The sequence below is a fragment of the Cupressus sempervirens genome, chromosome 3, assembly GCF_028749045.1.
Source record: "Cupressus sempervirens isolate cs-2001-9-10 chromosome 3, ASM2874904v1, whole genome shotgun sequence".
Lineage (NCBI taxonomy): Eukaryota > Viridiplantae > Streptophyta > Pinopsida > Cupressales > Cupressaceae > Cupressus > Cupressus sempervirens.
In genome coordinates, this window is record NC_143120.1 from 984,688,158 (window position 1) to 984,696,838 (window position 8,681).

The window sequence follows — 8,681 nt, forward strand, 5'->3', positions numbered from 1 at the left end:
TATAGTGATCACATGTTTGAGAAGTTTTATTGATCAGATAATTGATTTAACCCCCCCACCCCACCAAGTTATCTTGGTGGACTTTACTTTCTAACAATTGGTATCAAAGCAATCAGGTCCTTGAAGGAAAAGATGAACAACTTAAGGAGATCAATGGCAGATCATTTCAGAAAAGAAAGTCCTAAGTTTGATGGAGTTAACTATGACAACTAGAAAGAGAAGATGAAGACACGTATGTTATTTATGGGTCTAGGATATTGGTTGATGACAAAGAACAAAAAGAGCATAGTTGAGGAAAGCAAGCTTTAGGATTGTAGTGAACTAAAATATATATTTTCATGTGTAACATGCTTGCAAGAGAAGCACTTTTGTTAGCTCTTCCTAAAAATTAGTACATCCAAGTAAAATCCTTAAGATTATCTCATGAAATTTGGATGGCTTTGGAATCTACTTTTGAAGGTGATAAGCATGCTAAGAGAATCAGATTGCAAGACTGGATATATTTATTTCAAGAGGCTAAAATGGTGGAAGATGAATCTTTAAGAAGTTATATAGGAAGAATATCATAAATTGTTGCAGGAATCAAGTCTTGTAATGGAACTACATATGAAGATGAGATTATAAGGAAGATCTTGAATACTTTGACACTACCATTCAAGCCGATAGTGTAGATTATTAAGCAAGTGATACCGTGTACTAAGAAATTTCCTAGATGAACTCTTCTTAGAAGATTGGAAGTAGTAGAAGTAAGTTTGAAACAGCCTAAAGATTTTCCTAGAGTGGAAACTACTTTTAGTGCATTCAGTGTTTGCCCTTCCCTATCAAGGAGTACTAGAACCAATGGGGATTATGATAGCAACAAAAAATCAAGATATGAAGAAGGAATTGCCTTGTTTATGAAGAGAGAACTAGATGGTAAGAAAATCTTTAAATGTTGGACTTGTAATGAATTTGGTCATCTTGCTTCTAAATGTTCTAAGAGAATAAAGAAAAAAAAAAAATCAAGTCTAGAAAGCCTAGAGAATGTTTGTATGAAAATGATGATGATGAATCTGAATAAAAGAGTGAAAGTGATGATAAGTTAGGCTTTGTAGCTATAAAAGAATAAAATCTTGAAAAAGAAGTTAGAGAAGAGAAAGCCCTAGTGTCACGGGTTGAGAAGAAAATTGATTAGATCATAGATAGTGGTTTTTCAGATCACATGATTAGTGATATGAATAAATTTGTTTAGTTCAACAAGCATGATGGAGGAATTTTAAAAGTTGGTAACAATGTGGCTTGTGATGTCATAGGAATAGTATCCATTACTCTTGATAGGAAAACTAACACATATCATGTTCACTTTGTTGATGGAATAAATGATAACATTATTTAGTGTTGGATAGTTGGTTGATAAGGGATATCAGTTATAGTTCATAGAAAAGACATGCATCATCAAGGACAAAAATGGTAAGATGACTAGCACTAGTACAAGATCCAAAGGTAATATTTTTCAGCTAACTATAGAGATGACATATTTGGTTGCTAAAGTTGATAACAAATGGTTGTGGCATAGAAGGTTTTGTCATATAAATTTTGATAATATTATGAAAGCAAGTATTACATTTTTGGTTAGGGATTTACAAAAAATTATGAAGCCTACTAATGTTGTGTGCAAGGAATGTGTTACAGCTAAGGAGAAGAAAAGTTCTTTTCTTGGCAAGAAGTTTTCTACAACAACAAAATTGGAGATTGTTCATATATATTTGAGTGGTTCCATAAAGACAAGAGGATTATATGGTGAAAGGTTCTTCATGATTATTGTTGATGATTGCACTAGGATGATGTGGGTAATGTTCCTTAGAGAAAAGTTTGAAGCATTTGAGAAGTTTAAGTTGTTTTAAAATAGAATTTAGAATGAGTTTGGATTGAAGATCAAATGTTTAAGATCTGATAGAGGTGGAGAATTTACCTTGAATGATTTTAACATCTTTTGTGAAGTGAATGGTATAAAGAGGAAGCTATCATCCCCTAAGACTCTTGAGTGAAATTATATTGCTAAAAGAAGAAATAAGTTTTTAATAGAAGAAACAAGAGATATGATGTTTGAGAATGATGTATCAAATACATTTTGGAGAGAAGCAGTTAATACAATAGTGTATATAATAAACATATTGTAGGTCATAAAAGGTACACCTTACGAACTATAGTTTGGACATGCACCATCGGTGAAGTATTTCAAAATTTTTGGAAGTAAATGTTATATCATGAGAGATGATGGCATTGATAAGTTTGATGCAAGAAGAAATGAAGGTATGTTCCTTGGTTATTCATTGAAAATAAAATCTTATAGATGTTTTAATCAGAGAACTAAGACTATTGTTGAGAGCACAAATGTAAAAGTAGATGAGAAGTGTGGATTCCAAGAGAGAATGCTTGATTATAATTCTGATGATGAACAAGTTAATCCTAAGAATATCCAAGAAAATGTTGAGACTTTTTATGAAACTAAAAATGAATTGCAGAATGATCAAGTTGTGGAATAGAGAGAGGAACCAAGATCTAAGCCTAAACTAGAAATAATAGTTAAGACAGTGACACCAACACCAAACAAGAGTTTGACAAAGAATCACCCCATTGATTAGATTATTCGAAGAAAAGACAAAGGATTTATGAAAAGAAATAAGGTACATGAGAAACTATGTTTGGTTTCTCAAGTTGAATCAAAGAGTGCAGATGAAGCATGTAAGGATGATCATTAGATTCAAGCAACGAAGGATGAACTAGATTAGATTGTGAAGAATGAGACATGGGAATTGGTCCCTAGACCAAAGGACACAATTTTTATAGGAACTAAGTGGGTTTTTAGGAACAAGATGAATGAACAATGTGAGGTTGTGAGAAACAAAGCAAGATTGGTATGCAAAGGATATTCATAGCAAGAAGGTATAGACTATGAAGAGACATTTTCACCTGTTGCCAAAATTGTAGTAAGGATGTTCTTGGCTTATGCCATTAAAAGTAGTTTATAGTGTATCATATGGATGTGAAGTCATCATTTCTAAATGGAGAACTTGATGAAGAAGTTTACATTGAGTAGCTTGAATGATTTCCTTTGACAGTAGAAGCAGATATGGTATGCAAGTTAAAGAAAGTGTTGTATGGAACAAAGAAAGCATCTAGAACATGGCATGTGAGATTGGATAAGTATTTGGAAAAATAGGATTTACTAAAGGTATTGCAGATAGTAACTTATATTTGAAAGAAATTGAGAATGGTTTGTTGATTATTGTGATATTTGTGGATGATATAATATTTGGAGGTAATGATGAAGCAAGTGACAAATTTGTTGATGAAATGAAGAATGAATTTGAGATGAGTATGATTGATGAGATTAAATATTTCTTGGGTTTACAAATTGTGCAAAATAATGATGGTATTTTCCTATCACAAACTATGCATTTGAAAGACTTGTTGAAGAGATTTGGCTTGGAAAGTTGTAAGCTTGTTTATACACCTATGATAATTGGTCACAAGTTATCTAGTAAATATGAGACACTTATAGTTAATCAGAAGAAGTACATATCCATGATTAGAGGTTTGTAATATGTGACTCGCACAAGACTAAATATAGAAAATGTAGTTGGTATAGTAGAAAGATTTCAAGATGATCCTAAGGAATCACATTATGCAACAGTAAAAAGGATATTCAGGTATTTGAAGGGTACACTTGATTTTTAGTTGTGTATGATAGATCAAATGAATTTACTCTACGTGCATATATTGATGTGGATTGGGCAAGTAGTATGGATGATAGAAAAAGTACAAGTGGTGAAGCATTTTTCCTTGGAGGAAGATTAGTTTCTTGGCTAAGCAAGAAACAAGATTGTATTTCACAAAGTACAATAGAAGCAAACTTTGTAGCAACAGCAAACAATTGCAATCAGATCATGTGGATGAAATAGATGCTGAAGGATATTGGTATAGAGTTTTCAAAATCTGATGTTATAAATTGTGATTAAACAAGTACAGTGAGTATGTCTAAGAATCATGTGTTACATTCTAAGACGGAGCACATATCAATTAAGTATCATATCTTGAGAGAGAAAATTGTAGAGAAAGAGATCAAATTAGAGTATGTTAATACAAAGGAGGAGATTGCAGATATTTTTATAAAGCCTTTGCCTAAGGATAAATTTGAGTATTTGTGCATCAGTTGAGTGGTATAGAGCATTATTGTTTATATGGACTAAATGTTGATGCTTCCTCTATGAGGGAGTATTTTTTATTGAGCAGAGTCATGAAGGACTCTTGGTAGTTGGTGTTTAATAGTGTCTTCAAAAACTTGAGATGGTTGAAGACTTTGAGTGTTTGATTGACATAATGATGCCTTTGTCATCGATGTCAAGGGGGGGAGAATGAGTGCATGAAAAACATCTCCTATGAATTGGGGAGAAGTAATTGCATAAGAGAAATATCTTCTGTGAATGGGGGAGAGTTATAAAGTAAAGATTAATTGATGTCAATAGGGAAAATATTTATCAGTGAGAAATTATATCAATAGGGGAGCAAAAGTTGTTCCTAAGAGTTTCATATTTGATTGATGAAGATGATTTGAAAATATGAGAGCGACAACAACAAAGCAATATGTTTAGTATTCTTGGAACCTAATGTTTTCCATATATGTTGTCATCAATGCCAAAGGGAGATATTTTTAGTATGAATGTTGTTTATATTCCTATGGGGGAGTATTCTAGCATTACTATAATAGTGGAGAGATAGTTAACATGACTCTGTGTTGCATTCATAACTATGTCATTGATGTCAACATACTGTAAAGACTAACAGAGTAGTAGACAAAGATTGAGGTCATATAGATCGAGTATCGATGATGAGGTCACACGCAATTAGGGACATGTTCCATAATATGTCCTGATGACATGGTTAAGTGTGCATGCCAAAAGTCAAAGACATTTGAGATTTATTTGTGATTTATAGAAGACAATATGTAGACAGAGTATCTGAGAAGTGGTTTTTGGTAATTGGATTGTATCTCCTAACAGGATAGAATCTAGATGATAAAAGTTAGACAAAGACATAAGAAAATATGATGATGGTGTTAGTGAGCACATGAAGTCTGAGGTCACAATGTGAGAAGTTATGAAGACTATGAGTCAATAGTATTTTCTAATTATGCAAAGATGTACTGAATTGCACTATCTTATTGAGGTCCTATTGCAAACAATTGGGAAAGCATCAAGGCTAACTCAATGACTTATTTTGAGTACATGGTATAAAGGAAAGTTATTTTCTTTCTAAAATGGATATGGTGTAAGCGAACTATATTGGGTTTGTGAAGATTGGTAAATGCAAGTAAGGGATCAAAGGGATCATTGTGATGCAAAGTTGGAGATCTAGTATTGAGATCTAAAAGGTATTTGGTGCGGTATTGGCATAGTAAGAGGACATAGAAAGAGTTCAAGTTACTAAAATCAATTGCTTTCCTATTATTATGAAAGGAACAATACAAAGGCATTTGGACAGTGAGTTTGGTGGTCTTGCCTCTGAAGCTATTTGGACATTGGGTCCTTTTGCCTTCTACAACTCTTAATAGGGTTGGAATCTCCTCACGGGGATTTGAAGTCTCCTAACATAGACTAATATGTACTAAATGTATTTCATTGACTCCTAACAAAGTTCATCCTCTTACAAGGAACATTTATATTAGTACATCATCTTGCGGGTTCCATCCCCACTAGGTTTTTCCCTCTGATCAAGGGTTTCCCTAGTTAACATATATGTTGTTATTGCATATGTGTATCCTCTCATGGTTTTTGTTTATATTAATAACATGTTTGAATTTTAATAAGGTTAATAAAATTTGTATTGATCAAATAATTGATTCACCTCCCCTCTCAATTATCTTGGTGGACTTTACTTTCTAATAGATACACCCTTTGGATTTTTAATAATTCTAGATATCTCACCTCAATTGATCTCATGTCAGTTTTGAAGCTTTCTCCCAACTAGACCTCCTTGTCTATTTATAGTACCTACATGAAAATAGAAATTTGAAGTTAAATGATAAGCTCAACATACCCCATTAAAATGCAAAGTCATAACTACATACTTAAACCCAAATACTTAAACTAATATTTGTTACAATGGAAATAAGCTCATATTTACAAGTGAAAAAAATCATTGCAAAATATGAAATTAAGTGTACCACCTATGATAATGATGGTTTTATTTTTATGCCCTCCAAATTTGGTGGCAGCATATTGGCAGGCTTTGATGATTCCTGAGATTTTTGAAGAGTGGGAATACCTAGTTGACATTCACCTTGGTTGAACTTAACACATGATATGTGTGAGCCTATGTTAGATGATGATGATGATGAATACTCACCATCTACTATTATCTCAAGTAGTGAGAGAAGGGCTTCAGTGCACATGTGCTTAGAAAACTTGTGATGAAGATGGGACCTGGAACTACTAGATTGTCATTGAAAACTTGTGATGAAGATGGGACCTGGAACTACTAGATTGTCATTGAAAACTTGTGATGAAGATGACACCTCCAACTGCTAGTTTGTCATAGAAAGATTGTGATGAAGATGACACCTACAACTATTGGACTATCATGAAAAACTTGTGATGAAGATGACATCTAAAAATATTGGACTATCATGGAAAACTTGTGATGATGATGGCACTTGTAACTACTAGATTTTCATGGAAAACTTGTGATGAAGATGACACTTTCAACTACTAGAATGTCATAGAAATTTTTATCTCTCTATTTCAAATTGGGAGAGCTAGGGAGAGAGAGAGAGAGAGAGAGAGAGAGAGAGAGAGAGAGAGAGAGAGAGAGAGAGATTAGGGAACCTCCAAAATTATATCCATACATTCACTAGAGCGCTTATGAACATGTTTCATTATTTTAAGATATACATTAAATTGGCTATCAATGTCGAGCATCAATTATTTTTATCTTGACAAGAGCTCCAATAATTTATTTATCCATTCAAGAAGAATATTGTTGTAGGTTTCCTTGATTGTCATGGTGATGCACCCTTGGCTTAATTTCAGACCCTTTTTCCTCATATTCTTGAAATATACACAAAAACCCATCACTAAATTTTCCTACGTAATAACAATCAAAGAGAAAGTTGATTAAAATGAATTGACGTACCTTAGAGCCTATACAAGAAGTATTGATCATTTCTTCAGAAGATAATTTATCTTGTTGTTCAACCACAAGAATCTCTCTCCTATATCCTGACCTTACATTCTATTGTTGCATTATAATTAGGTCTTCATTGTATTGTTGCATTGTAATTAGGTCTTCATTGTAGTTGATAGTGGAAGTGATATCTTCATCATACTTAGGAGGTGGACAAGATATAGGATATGGAATGGAAAAATCTTGAAAGAGATGAACACCGGGTGCTTGATCTTGATCTTTCTTGACATTTATAGCTTTTTCTCTTTCAGAGTCCTCTTGACATGGAGCCACTTCTAAGGATAAGGGAGAATGAAGAGTGAATGGAGTAGTGCTTGGATTAGGCATAGTAGTGCATGAAGGTTGAGGATGTTTAGGATTAGTAGCATGGAAAAGGTTTGTAACCAAGTGAAGGTTAGCTTGAGTTTCTTTTAGAGGTAGCCCTTGAGGATACATGTAGTCAATGTGGAAAGCATTAAGTTCTTTATTTGATAGAGGCATGTTGGAAAGATTTGAAGTGTTGGGAGATGAATGAGTGTTGGAAGAAGTGGAAGATGTAATGAAGCCACTACTAGACATAGGTTCATCAACATAATCTTGTTCAAGAGAAGTATCCTCAACACATGAGTCACTAGAGGTTCCAATAATTCCATTATCAATAAGATCTTGGATTTTATGTTTTAGCTGAATGCAATCTGAAGTACTATGCTCATTATGTTGATGATAAGCACAATAGATATCCAAGAATGGGTTTCCATATGAGCTAGACTTAGGTAACATGATGATCTTATTGCCAAGAAGTTTTTGCAAAGTGTCATCATAAGAATCTTCCAAGGGAGCAAAAGTTCTATCAAAATTATGTCTAGAGTCCTTTTTTTGTTTCTCATGTGAATGGTATGCATCCATGTCTTCATCATTATCTTGGTCAAAGATAGGTCCATCATGAAATTTTAGCATAGGCTCAAAGGAGGTATCACTTGCTTGTTCTCTAAAGAGGTCTTTAGATCTAGAAGAAGAAGACATTTGATGTCTTAAAGTAGAGCATGTAGACCTAGAAGAAGAGGATGACCTCAAAGAAGGTGACTCACATGCATGTAAAGACCTTAAGGATGATTCATGTAATGATGCAATCTTCTCCTCTAACCTTTTCTCAAGTTTAGACTTCATTTCTGTCATGCACTTAGAGAGATGAAGGTAAGAAAGATCATTTGTCTCTTCTAGTTCTTTGTATTGTGCATATAGATCTTGAAACTCTTTAGTGACATGGAGGATATCATGATCATCTAGATTTTGTTGAAGTTTGGTAGCACAAGGTTTAGATTCCATAGTTTTAGATGCAAAGCCAAGCATAAAAGAGCCTAGAAGATAACTTGATGTTGAAACTATAGGAGGTAGAGTGTTCACTTGCCAAGATAGTAGAGAGAGATTAAAGCGACTTGTCAAACAATATGTCCAAGAAACTTACGACATGAATGACT